Below are 14,891 nucleotides of genomic sequence, written 5' to 3'. Positions count from 1 at the left end.
TTTTCTTTTCTTTTTTTTTTTTTTTTTTTTTTTTTTTGCGGTTCTGGGGATTGAACCCAGGGTCTTGTGCTTGCAAGGCAAGCACTCTACCAACTGAGCTATCTCCCCAGCCCCCAGATTCTGTTTCTATAAAGTGGAATAAACTGACTTCTGCAAGCACACACAACTCAAATGGTGACAGTAGAAGTCTACAGATGAACAGTTGCCCCTTTACATTCACAGATTCTGTATCCCTAGACCAGATTAAAAGTACCTGAAAAAAAAAAAAAAAATTACATTGGTAGTTCTTGCCATTATTCTCTAAGTATACAGTAAAACAACATTAACAGTTGTATCTAGAGGTGATTTAAAGTATATGAGAGGATGTGTATATGATACATACAAAGATGAGGCCATTTGCATAAGGGACTTAAGGACCCTTATATTTTGGTATCTGTGAAGGTCCTGGAACGAATCTCCATGGCTAAGAGAAAACTATACTGAAGAATAATAGTATTTTGTTTCTTGCAGTGAGCATCCATATGTATTTTACAGAGGGAATAGAAAGCATTCATTAATCTGGCTTGCTAGTTATGTCAAGGTCAGTAAGACAGCTTCAAATATATTTTAAAAGCAAATCAAGTGAGGGTTACACTGAAGGTTGAAGAAGAACTAGGAAGTCTTTGGGAGTAAAAATAGAAGTAGTATACTTTTTGTTGAGAATTATAAATTGGACAAAATCATTTATTTTCACTATCTTCTGAAATTTCACTAAATGAGAATACAGATTTTAAAAATACTGTAAATATATAAGAACTAATACATGAGAGAAGAGAGTAGAATAAAAACATTTCTAGGCATACAGGGTCTTAAAATTTTTTCACCTATGCTCTCTTTCACAGGAAGATACTAGAGATTATGTTCTAACAAATTGGAGCAGTAAATGAAGAAACAGGAGGACAAAGGATTCATAATCAATCTCCATGATGATAAAAAGATAGTCTCACACCACAAAGCTATGGGTAAAACCATCCAGTCCATGAAGACAGGTTTCTTACATATGATTGACAGGATACTATGCTACATGGTCTGACTGAATAGTGATTACATAACTATAATAATGAAAGCAATGACTAATATAAAATGACTCTATGATCATCCTGGGAAGAAAGGAAAGTAAGAAGAATGTGAGGGTATGGTGAGGACAAAGAAATGAAAGGTTACAATCTTTATATCCATAATGGTAAGTCAACAGAAAACATGTTACATGTAAAAACTTTCAGTGACAATATAAGCAATTAACTTATAGATCTGGAGTTGAAAATGATTGCTTCTGGAGAAGAAAGAAAGGGAAGTGACAGGAGCAAGTATTTTTTTTTTTTTAAAGAAACATTTTTTGAGATGTATGTGTATGTATGTGTGTGTATGATACAATACAATTCACTTGAAGTCTACAATTCAACATTTTTTCCAGTATATTCAGTTATGCAACCATTACCACCAGTCTAATTTTAGAATATTTTAAACCCCATATCCATTAACACTGACTGCTTGCTTCAAATCTTTTATAACCTTAGATAAGAAAATTGACTTTAAATTATATACATGACTGATCAAATAAAAAGAACTAAATGCAAAAAATAAGCACTCAAACTTTAAAGAACTAAATGCAAAAAATAAGCACTCAAAATTTAATTTACTTACAGGCTATACTAAAAAATGAAAATCATATAGATAACAGAGTAGCATATACTGCCATGAAATCATTAATGTTAGTTCTTACGTTGCCATATGCATATCTGCACATAAAAATTACAGCTAACAAGATCAAAACTGATGTTAACTGGATGTGGCAGTACACACCTGTAATCTCAGTGACTCAGGAGGCCGAGGCCAGAGAATTGGAAGTTTGAGCCAGTCTGGGCAACTTAGTGAGATCCAGTCTCTAAATTAAATAAATAAATAAATAAATAGGACTGGGGATGTAGCTCCATGGTAGAGTCCCTGTGTCCCTGGGCTCAATCCCCAGTATTAGGGGGCGGGGTGGTGGGGGAATTGACACTAAAGGTGAGTTACTGTGGTGCAGATAAGGGTTTCTCACAAAAAAAGTTCCAAGGAATTATGACAGTAGATGTCTGGGTCAATCAATAGAGTGCTGGAGTCAAGAATTAAGAAAAAGAAGAAAATGTGGAAAGCAATGTCGTATGTAACAATGAGAAATAAATTAATCACAACACTATAAGTTTTTTTTTTTACTGTAAGGGCTACATCACAGCCCTAACAGCTTTGGTACTAAGTACATAGTAAGTATTCATAAGTGTTAACTGATTTGTGAAGATGGAAAAAAAAGAAGAGAGAGAGAGAGAGAGAGATTGAAACAACATGAAAAAGACTACATAATCCTTATATTTCATAATGGTAAGTCAACAGAAAATACAGTACATGTAAAAAATTTAAGTGACATAATAGTATGAGGACTGATAAGTGAAGACATCTTGGAATACTGCTTATAAGGAAAATGAACTGCAAATGATGGTGTAAAACTAAAGAACTGCCAAGATATAAGAGATCTCAAAGACTAGGAAGAGACCTGAAAGGACTGCAAAATAAGTAGGGACTACCAGAGTCAACTGTGGCCCAACTTTAGGGAATGTTTAATATGGGTTTGTTTGGCTCTTTCCCTAGGCAATGGAACCTACTGAAAGGCTTTCCCTCCTAGAATACCACCCCCACCTCCACTCTGATCATGCCTTTTCAATCTTCTTTACTAGCTCCTCTAAGCTTTCATGCATTGCAAATTTGCCCCTGCCTCATTTCCTTGCAGTCAAATATTCTCCCTGGGTAATTATATTTGCTCCTGACTGATTATACCAATTCAAAGCAATACATTAGGTTAGTGAGAGTTACCTCTTATAAAAAGTATCCATGTCCCTTTTCCCTTTAAGTTTAAGCATGTGGACATCTGCGGACCCACTCTGCAGCAATTTAATTGGCGAAATTATCCCAAAATTTCACCATATAGCAAATGAAGAAAGATTTCTTCAAGAAAAAAACTAAGATTGGGTAAAAATTGTGAGTCCATAGTACTTTAACCATGACCAGCTTGTTCCCCTGAGTGCAGTTGGACAGAAGATCCCATTAGAGTAAGCATGGCCAAGAAGATGTCTTTTTGTCTTTAGCTCCAAACAAGGGTAATAGTGTGTCGTGAGGGGAGGAGGGGGCCAGCTGTCAGCACTCAGCTTCTCCATTCCAAGCTGAAGAGGCTACATTCCTGAAGGGTATGAGATTTCAGGGACTCCCTTCCTCCACTCAGCCCCTGCTCAAGGTAGAGGCTCTACTCCAGGATAGGCGAGCTGACAATAATGGGTACCAAAGTGCCATCACTCCAGCTCACTCACAGGGCAGAAAATCAAAGGTCTAGTTCACTAGAGAGAACCAGGGAAACAGACAGTTAAGAAGAGTCACCCTGGAGTCAGAATCCAATGCAAAGACTAACTTCGAAAATTATCCAAAGTTAACTGGATGGCAATTTAAGTGTCTATACAGCTATGTAAGCCCCAATGAAACACTAAACTGGAAATCAGCAGAATCTAACCGCTGGGTGAGAAGGCTTGTCCAAATGACGAGGACAAATAAGAGACCAAGAAAAGAAGTGAAAGACTTGCAAAACCCACTTATTCCCAGGGTGAATATGCCCCCACTGATGTCTATTCCCTCTGAAAAGAGACAGCAAAGTCGAAAACAGATTTCATTAAAAGAGCCTAGCTACTCACCAAACAAACAAGCAAACAAAAACAATTCTAGTAAAAGGGTGGGAAGTCCTAAAATGCCACTTTCATCAAAAAAGTTATAAAACAAAGAAATAGGAATGTATGATACCTACAGAGAGAAAAAAGCAGGCAACAGAAAATAACTATGAGATAAGGGACCAAATGTCAGCTATAACAAGGACTTCAGGGCAAATACTATAAATATGTTCAAAGAACTAAAGGAACTATGCTTAAAGAAAAATGCCTCATCAAATAGAGACTATAAAAAATAGAGTTAACAAAAAATACCAGATGGAAATACTGGAGTGAAAAAGTACAATAAACTTAAAAGGGCTAAAAGAGAAAAAGTATGTATTCCTATCATAATGTAGTGAAATTAGAAACTAGTAATAGAAAATTGGGAATTTAACAAATATGTGGAAATTAAACATGGCACTAAATTAACAAATAGGTCAAAGGAGAAATCACAGAGCAATTTAAAAATACCCTAGGATGAATGTAAGCAAATATACAATACACTAAAATTTAGAGAATACAGCTAATGAAATGCTTAGGAAGAAATCTGTCGTTATGAATATTTTCATCAAAAAAGATTTCAACCAACCTAAACTTCTATTTCATGACACTAAAAAAAAAAAAAAAAAAGGAAACTCAGCATGTTCACATCTTAATTTATACTCAAAACAATTTAAAATCTATACATACACATTCATAGATTTTTTTTTTTTTTTTTTTTTTTTTTTTTGTGGTGCTGGGGATCGAACCCAGGGCCTTGTGCTTGCAAGGCAAGCACTCTAGCGACTGAGCTATCTCCCTAGCCCCCACATTCATAGCATTATTATTCATAAAATCCCCAAAGCATCAACAGTCCAAATGTCAATAAACTGATGAATGGATAAACAAAACATGGTATATCTAAAAAAAGTGGAATATTACTCAGTAATGAAAGGAGACAGTACTGGCATTTGATACAACATAGTTGAACTTTGAAAACACTATGCTAAGTGAAAACAGTCAGTCATTAAAAACTACACTTACATGGCTAACTTAAAAGGAAATGCCCCAAATAGTCAAATCCAACAGACAGAAAGAGGGTAGGGCACAGGGGAGGGATTAGTGGCAGGAATGGGGGAAATACTGCTAACTGGTCTGTGGTTTCCTTCTGGCAATATGTAAATGCCCAAAAATTGATCACAGTGATTGCTGTACAAAAACTGTGATTATGTAAAAATTGTGAAATTGCATATTTTAAATAAGCATATAATATATGATATGTGAATTTTATCTCAATAAAGTTTAAAGCTGTTTTTTAAAGCATTCATTTTTATCCTGGAAATGTGAAGTTCTGCTCACAAAAGTTCTCTTCAGTAGATGACCACACAACATATCCAAGGTCTTTCATTCAGTCTATAGGATATTGTGATTTCACACACTCATACATCCAAAAATGCTAAGAACAGAACAATACTGTCATTTTATTATAACACTTTACTTCACAAATATGAACAAGCCTTAGGTAAAGCCTATCCCCAAACAATTATAATAAAGTATATGACAATTTTTTCAGTTATATTTTAAGAGACATTTATTCTATTCACCAATAGCAATTATAGAAAATTTAATTAAGGTTATTAAAATAAATATACCTGTTAGCAGTTTCATTTGAAACTAAGCTCGACCAAAAGATACAATGACCTTAACTCATTTATCATCTTAGCACTCTGCCAACTCAAGTTGTGTGTCTCTTCAATCTATGACATCCTTTCTATATAAGTTCCATTATCTTTGTTAGTCTTTTAAATGCTGAGGCTTACAATTGTAATAATCTTACTTTCCTCAAAAGAAAAATATTTACTTAAAAGAACTTCCCTAACCATAAGGACTATGCAGTCACTTAAAAAGTGTTGTTCCAGATTTGGCACGTGTTAACTGAACACTTACTAAATAATGTGTATGTAAATACCACAAAGAGTAACAGATTTATAATCAGTATAGTTATTCAATTCTCATCACTTATCCTCAAGAAATAAGGAAAAAAGATTATAAAAGAAAATTTTTACTTTCAAATGCTATATTTACATTATCAACTAAGAATGAGGTGCTTGGCTTGAATGTTCCTTTACCAAGAACATACATACATTTTTGTTACACTATAGGTAAAATGGGAGAAGTGGAAACTACCACTTGTCCTTTATTTGCATCAAAGTTTACAAATTAACATATAAACTATAATGAAGGCTTATAATTATTAGCATTTCATTAGCAAAAAAAAATAAAGAATCAATTCATATTCTACATCAGTAAGTTTCTTGGTGGCTTTTAAAACACTGATATTCCTGCTTCTTAATTTTTAGTTCTATAATAGGTTTCTTACTTTCCTTTTTTTCGTATTTTTTATTGGCACATTATAGTTATACCTAATGGAGGGATTTGTTGTTACATATTCGTACATTCACACAATACAACAATATACTTTGGCCAATATCATTTCCCAGTATTTCCCCTTTTCCTCCTTGCTCCTTACCCGTGGTCCCTTCCCTCTACTCTGCTGATCTCCCTTCAATTATGATGAAATCCACCCCTCCCATTTCTTCCATTTTTTCTTAGTGGCTTTTAAAACCTTTTGACACCCTTGCTTTATAATATCTCAGTAGTTCGACAATATGGAAACAAAATCATATTAATCTGAAAGGGAAATAATATTGCATGTGATGTAAATAAAAATAAAAATATCCACCAACTAGGGAAAGGATTATTAAGTGAATATTCTGACTTACTGATAATTATTATTATATATATACTTAAGAAATGGCAAAATAATATAATCAGTTATTTTAATAATCATGCCAAAAATTAAATACTAATATAATATCTAGTGTTCAATGTAGGCATCTTAGGAAGCTCTCTCTTTTTGACAACATCATTGGTCAATTTTAGACCCAACATTTTCCCCCTCAGCAACAGGAACCAAATTCAAGGGTGCTTTACCATTGAGCTGCATCCCAAGTCCTTGTTACTTCTTCTTTTCAGACAGGATTTTGCTAAGTTGCACAGGCTGGCCTGGAACTCAAGATTTTCCCACCTACTAGTCTCCTGAGTTGCTGGAATTATAAGTATGCACCACCACACTTGGTTTGGATTTTTGAAAAAGATCTTAGGGCCAGGTGGAGAGGCATAAGAAAAAAAGAATCTAATTACTTTATATTCATAAAGCATTTTCAAAAATACGTATTGTCTCATTTTATCCCCCACCTTTTTCATCAGCCTAAACTGCCACTGAGATTGTCAAAAGAAAATGAGACTAAATTCTAGAAGAATCTAAAGTGATTTTAAGAATGACCGTATTGTTGAATTGTTATATGAAGCCTTCTGCTGTGAAGTTTTAAAATGCAGGATTTATAGATTCTACTAGGACTATTTTTAAACAAATAACATTAGGATCACAAAATGTATACATTTCTTCTCCATTACAACACAGTAGAATGGACAATTTGAAAGCAACATTTAATAGAGAAGCTATTTAGAAGATATTTCAAGATCTTCCTCATTATTATGAACAACAATGACTTCTTTACTGTTCTGCAGACACAGAAAGCATGTAAGATGGGGCAGAATAACAAAAAGCTACTGCAGAGTTTACAAAGTGTTACCTCCATTACCAATTTGATTCAAACATGTCTAAAATATACTAAACAAGTGTTATTATCATGCTTTGCAGATGAGGCATTAACTACCTAAAGCAGTGATCTAACTCCTTCCTCTGCTCCAGGCTACCTGCAGGACTCTCTTCAGTAGCACTGACTTCCTAGCCCAGGGTTGAACAGGGCACCACAGGGGGCAGAGGTTCTGTCCTGGTTGCACATTTGGATCACTTAATGGGCTTTTACACATTACTGATGCTCTGGGTTCATCCCAGATGTTTGTATTGATTTATTTTTCAGGTGGGATGCAAGCTTGACTTAAAAGATCACCAACAGGGTGAATCTAATGAGTAAATGTTATTAGGAATACTTAACTGGGAAAAGGAACAGAACTCTACATTTAGGTTAAAGGAACTTCAAGTGATTCTTAAAAAAATAAAAAGCCTAATGAGGTATAATTTATGCATACATGTATATACATCTATATAACACATATGCACATATTAAGTTAACGTTAATAAAGTAGGGAAGTTGATACAATTGTCCATCTGTCACTATAACCCAGTTTTGGAAAATTTTCCTCATACCTTTATGGTCAAACTCCCTTCCTACCCATGCCCTCAAGCAACCACTGATCTCGCAGTCTACTTTTGCCTTTCATAGAAATTCCATATATGAACAAACAATACAGAATATTGTCTTTACCTATAAACTTTATCTATAAACAGCATAATATTTTCAGGTCACCCCAAATTTTTCATTCCTCTTTTATTATTGAGTGTTACACGATATGAAAAAAAAAAAATTATGTATTCACGAGTTGATATAGTTTCCAATTCTTTGCTATTATGAATAATGCTTTTATAAGCATATGCTCACAAGTATTTATGTGAACATATGTTCTTATTTCTCTTGGGTAGATACCTAGGAATGAAAGTGTTGGGATGTATAGGCAAGTAGAAGTTTAACTGCCACACTGTTTTCTATAGTAGCTGTTCTATTACACTTCCTCACCGACAATGGGTGAGATTTGCAATTTCTCTACATTCTCATCAACATTTGATAGTCACTGTTTTTAATTATAGTCATTCTAGTGACTGTATTGTAGTATCAAATTCTAGCTGTAATTTGCATATCCCAAAAGACTAATGATGATGAACAATGCTTTCATGTGCTTTATTAGCCATTCAAGTAACAAATGAAATATCTATACAAGTCTGATTCACTTAAGAATAGGACTGTTTTTTATTGGGTTGCAAGAATTTTTCATATATGTCCATTGTCAGATAAATGATTAGAACTATTTTCTCTCAATGAATAACTTGTTTAATTTTCTTTTTCTTTTTTTTTTTTGCAGAGAAACTATTTTTAATTTGCAGTCCTCTTGAAAGCAATATTGAAAATAATGAAAGAATGTTTCAATCATCTTGATTAACGTAAGAGGATATGTTCCCAGGATTTTTTTTTTTTAACAGCATTTTTAAAAAATTTTGGCAGATTCTAATTTATACAATATTTCCCATTTCATGCATTGTGCTTTTGGTATCTATGATACTTCATTAAAGTTTTATAGTTGTGGTTCTTAAATTTGGATATATGACCCATTTTGTTAATTTTTATGTAAAAATAAGTCAAAAAATACATATAGTTTAAAAAATCAAAATACGTATTTTTTTATGTATAGTATCTAATTTTTCCAGCATAGTGTTGAAGAGACAACTCATTTTCCACTGGCATCTTTATATTTATTTTGTTTCATTGATCTATGTATAGTCTTAATCTAATACCACCTTGTCTTGATTGTTGTGGCTTTACAGTAAGTCATGAAATCAGGTAGTGTAAGGTCTCAAAATTTTCAAAATTGGTTTGGATCTTCTAAGCCCTTTTCAGTTTTATATAAGTATAGTATCTGTTTATCAATTTCTATGGAAAGTTCTGCTGGAATTTTGATAGAGATGTGACTGAATATATAATCAATCTGGAGAACATTGTCATCTTATTAATTGTACTACTCAGCTTTCTTGCCCTGTGATAAAACACTTGAGATAATCAACTTAAAAGGTGGAAAGGTTTATTTTGACTCACAGTTTTGGAAATTTCCATCCATGATTGGCTGGCCCATTACTTCTGGGGCTGTGATGAACCAATATGTCATGGCAGAAGCACAAGAGCAGAAAGTTGTTCACCTCATGGCAGCCGAGAAGCAAAGGGTTCCAACCGATAGAAAAGGGTTCCAACATCCCCTTTGAGGGCTCTCACCTTGAATGACCTAACTATCTCCTACCAGGTCCCATCTCTTAAAGGTTCCACTACCTCCCAATAGACCCTGAGCTAGGGACCAAAACTTTAATGCATAGGCCTTTCACAAACATTCCAGATTCAAACTATAGTACTAATAATGAGTTTTCTAATCTACGAATACGGTATAGCTCTCCACTTTGTAAATCCTATTTATTCTCAGTCATATTTTGTGGTTTTCAGTGTATAGGTCTTGTACTTCTCTTGTTAGATACATTTAACAATATTTTATTCGCTCGGTCTATTTCCCTATTCACTTAGATTTAGATCTTCTTGCTTCTTGAAGTCAATAACTTAAGATTACTGATCTTAGATTTTTCTTCCCTTCTACAATAAACATTTAAGATCTTCTTAATACTGCTTTTGCTATTTTCCTTAAGTTTGATAAGTTTGTTTTTATTTTCATTCTTTAGAACAATTTTTTAGTTTCCTTTTTGATTCTTCTTTTCTACCGGTTATTTACAAGTTTATTAATTTCCAAATATTTGCAGGATTTATCAGATTTGTTGTTGATTTCTAACTTAATTCCATTATAACTGGAGAATAGATTATGTATTAGTTCTACTCTTTTATATTTACTGAGACTCACTTCATGAAGTAGTATATGTATGACCCATCCTAAAAGTGTCCCTGATTGAAAGAACACTTTGATTCTACCACTAAAGTTTATTGTTGGAAATCTTTTACCAGAGTGCTTTGTTTCTTAAGATGGAAATTATTTACAGATCAGTTACATAGTGTCATTTTAACCTTATCAGTTTCAGCCCACTCTTCTGAAACACATACGTCATGTTACTCTGAGTACTAAGAAGGGGCGTGCATCATCATTTCAAAACATTTCTTCAATCCTTATTAGTCAAGTTCCTTTAAAAATTTTGTTATTAGAACATCTGTATGATCAAAAAACAAAAAGGCATGATTTTTCTTCAAGAGTAAACAATTTTCATTCCAAGAGAATTCCAGTTTTAAAAAAAATGAGGCAACAACAAGTGTAGGATTATAAATTATCAGACATCTAGAATTATAAAATCATCAGATCCTAATTTGCTACATAGGAATAAAAAACTTTAATAAATGTCAAGGCCAATACAGAAGAAAAAAACAAGTTTTTGCACATATGTGTAAAAAAAAAAAAAAAACAATTCTAAATAATTTTAACAAAAACATCATGCATGGCCTTAAGACACTCCCAGAATTGGGTGGAAATTCTGATTCTTCCCTGTGATATTAGGAAAATTTCTTACTTTCTCTGTCCCTGGGTTTTCTCATTTGTAACACAAAGACTGTGAAAAATTTATACTTCATTACTGTTCTGGGAATTGAAGACAACTGAATGCAAAATATTTGGCATGGAATAGGTTTTCAATATTGGTAGATAATATTTTTATTATTTATTTATGAGAATTTGCAGATAATCATTAAATTTTTATGACAATTCATAAAATGTCTCTGTGCAAGTTAGGCACTTTTCATTATATATCTGGTCTCTCACTACAGAAATCTTTCTTTAGGAAAATAATGGAATTTAGATAATTTCATTAGTTCATATTTCTTTAGCATTTTTTTATGTAACAATTTTTTATTATTTGTTCTTTTTTAATATACATGACAGTAGAGTGTATTTTGGCATATTGTACATATATGGAGTATAACTTATTTTAATTAGGATCCTATTCTTGGTGTTGTATATGATACAGTTACTCTGGTCATGTATTCATGTACAAGGACAGGAAATTTATCTCTGATTAATTCTACTGTCTTTTCTATTATCCTTCAGGCTCCCTTCCCTTCATTTCCTTTTGTCTAATCCAATGAACTTCTATTCTTTCCCTCCCTACCCTCTCTTCTTGTGGGTGAGCATCTACATATCAGAGAGAACATTTGGCCATTGGTTTTGGGGGACTGGCTTATTTCACTTAGCATGATAGTCTCCAGTTCCATACATTTACCAGCAAATGCCATAATTTATTTCTTCTTTATTGCTGAGTGATATCCCATTGTGTATATATACCACATTTTCTTTATCCATTCATCTGTTGAAGGACACCTAGGTTGCTTCCATAGCTTGGCTATTGTGAATTGAGCTGCTATAAATACTGATGTGGCTCTGTCACTGTAGTATGATGATTTTAAGTCCTTTGAGCATAAACTGAAAAGTGGGATAATTGGGTCAAATAGTGGTTCCATTCCAAGTTTTCTAAGGAATCGCCATACTGCTTTCCATAATGGTTGCACCAATTTGTAGTTCAAACAGCAATCTATGAGTGTCCCTTTTCCCCACATCCTCACCAATATTTATTGGTACTTATATTCTTTACAATTGCCATTCTGACTATAGTGAGATGGAATCTCAGTGTAGCTTTAATTTGCATTTCTCTATTTCCTAGAGATGTTAAACATTCAGATTCAATGCAATTCCTATTAAAATTCCAGTGATATTCTTCATAAAAACAGAAAAAGCAGTCATGAAATTCATTGGAAAAATAAGAGGCCCAGAATTGCCAGAGCAAACCTCAGCAAGAAAGCACAGCAGGAGGTACCACAATACCAGACCTTAAATTATACTACAGAGGTATAGTAACAAAAACTGCCTGGTGTTAGCACCAAAACAGTCATGAAGACCAATGGAATGGAATAGAAGACACAGAGACATACCCACATGAATACAGTTATTTTATACTAGACAAAGGGGTCATAAACATACATTGGAGAAAAGATAGCCACTTCAGCAAATGGTGCTGGGAAAACTGGAAATTCATATGTAGTAGAATCAATCTGAACTCCTATCTCTTACCCTGCACAAAACTCAACTCAAACTTGATCAAGAACCTATGTATTAGTCCAGAGACCTGCGCTTTCTAGAAAAAAAAGCAGGCCCAACTCTCCATCATATTGGCTTTGGACCTGACTTCCTCAGTAAGACTCTTAAAGTACAAGAAGTAAAATCAATAAGAAATAAATGGGATGAATTCAAACTAAAAAGTTTCTTCTCAGCAAAGGAAACAATCAATTACATGAAAAGAACTATGGAATGGGAGAAAAATCTTTAGCACATGCACCTCAGATAGAGCATTAATCTCCAGGATATATATAGAACTTAAAACACTTAACACCAAAAAAAATAAATAACCCAATCAATAAATGGGCAAAGGAACTGAACAAGCCCTTCACTGAGAAAGAAATACGAATGATCAAAAAATATATGAAAAAATATGCTTATATATAATAATTTCTGAATACATCACTGAATATATCACTGAATATCATTTTCAAAAAGCATTCTTCACTATTATAATTTAAATGTACTTCAAACTGAGCAGTTTGTTTTAAATCGTAAGAAGTTGCTGATACTTAGTGATTTTTGACATTAAAAACACCAACATCACATAGCCCAAACTAATACATTAGTATATATTTTATAAGGGATGAAACCTAATGAACTAATAAAAACCAAGGCATAAATTTTGGCTCACACTGCACAGATAGAGTCCATTCAAAGCCTTTCCTATATATTGCAATAGCAGTTATTACTACCTGAAAATATACTGTATATTTCACTTATTTTTAAACAAATATTTCTGAGAATCTAATAAGTGTAAGGCAGACACACATTTGGTATATTAGATAGCACAATCACTGACGAAAAATAACAAAGCTGGGTGTAACACCAGAAGAGTCTATTTGCAATTTTAGGTGCCGGGGCAAAACGGTTCCTGAATGAGGAAATGACTATGGATTAAAAGTCTGAAAAATTTGCGAGACCTAGTTATATGGCTATCTGGGGGAAGAAGCAAAACTGTTATCTCTACTATAATGTAAGCTCTATGAATGGAAGAATTTTGTTCTGTTTACTGCTGGGTCTAGCATGTAAAACAGTGCCTAGCGGAACTAACCTAGATGCCCTTCAATTGATGAATGGATAAAGAAACTGTGGTATATATATATACAATGGAATATTACTCAGCTATAAAGAATAATAAAATTATGGCATTTGCAGGCAAATGGATGAAATTGGAGAATATCATGTTAAGTGAGATAAGCCAGTCTCAAAAATCCAAAAGAGGAATGATCTCACTGATAAGCGGATGATGACACTTAATGGGGGGTGGGAGTGCGACAAGAATGGAGGAAGGAGGGACTGTATAGAGGGAAAAGAGAGGTGGGAGGGGTGGGGGGGAAGGAAAAAAATAATGGAATGAATCAAACATCATTACTCTGTGTAAATTTATGAATATGCAAATGGTATGCTGTTACTCCATGTACAAACAGAAACAACATGTATCCCATTTGTTTACAATAAAAATAAATTTTAAAAAAACAGTGCCTAGCATATTGTAGGTGCTTAGTAAAAATATCTATTGAAAAAATGAATATTTAATGCATACAAAAATGTGTTAATGCTAAATATACACACACAGGTTGTTTTTTTTTTTAAACCACAAATTGTAGCAACACCATTATACACCTTCTTTTTCTATGCAATATTACTTAGTGATTGTTCCTAGTCGGTTACTACCAAATACAATGCTACAATAAGATTTATAATTACTTTGCAAGATCTGTTTTCTATGTTATAGTGTAAATTCCACAGGAAGAAGATGAAGTCTATCTCCTTGAGTATCATAAGTGATACACAATATCTGATTCATACTCAAATAAAGGAATGGAAGGTATAAAAGACATATTGAATCAATCACTTAATGAATGAAAGAATTAGTAATAAAAGCACAAAGCAACAAAAACAGAAAATAGTTTTAGGAAAGTACAGGGTTTGGTTAGGTAACTCCTCAACATATAGGGTAACAATATAGTATAGTTTCAGTAGGTAATGGAGAAACAGCCATGAATTAGTGGAATGATCTAAGATTTGATATATTATCTGGAAGAGTGAGAGAAGCTACTATTTAACAGGGTAAGAGGAGGGATGTAAAGTTTTCCAGATTTAAGAGTCACTGAAACTTTTATACTAACTAGAACTTAGTTTCTCTGTTTTTACAAAAAGAATTCTGTTAATGGGATAAGTAATAAATTTCCCCTTCAGAAAGGGTTATAGGTAGAATAGAACTTAATCAGCTATCAAATTTGATTTTGTTGCTACTTCTAAGATTTAGAAAAAAATACTGTAAAGTGTCAGTTTAATCAACCCTTAATGATCCAGCCTAATCAGTAATCAACAATCTGGCTTCAAAGACTATCATGTGAT

The 14,891-nt window shown here is 33.3% G+C and overlaps 1 protein-coding gene across 4 annotated transcripts in view; it reads right to left on the bottom strand.

The window, feature by feature from the left end:
• Positions 1-14,891, bottom strand: part of MTBP (MDM2 binding protein) — a 93,039-nt gene that overhangs the window by 52,880 nt on the left and 25,268 nt on the right. The window lies entirely within an intron of this gene.

Source organism: Sciurus vulgaris (assembly GCF_902686455.1).
Source record: "Sciurus vulgaris genome assembly, chromosome: 1".
Classification (NCBI taxonomy): Eukaryota; Metazoa; Chordata; class Mammalia; order Rodentia; family Sciuridae; genus Sciurus; species Sciurus vulgaris.
This window is presented reverse-complemented; position numbering and strand designations above follow the sequence as displayed.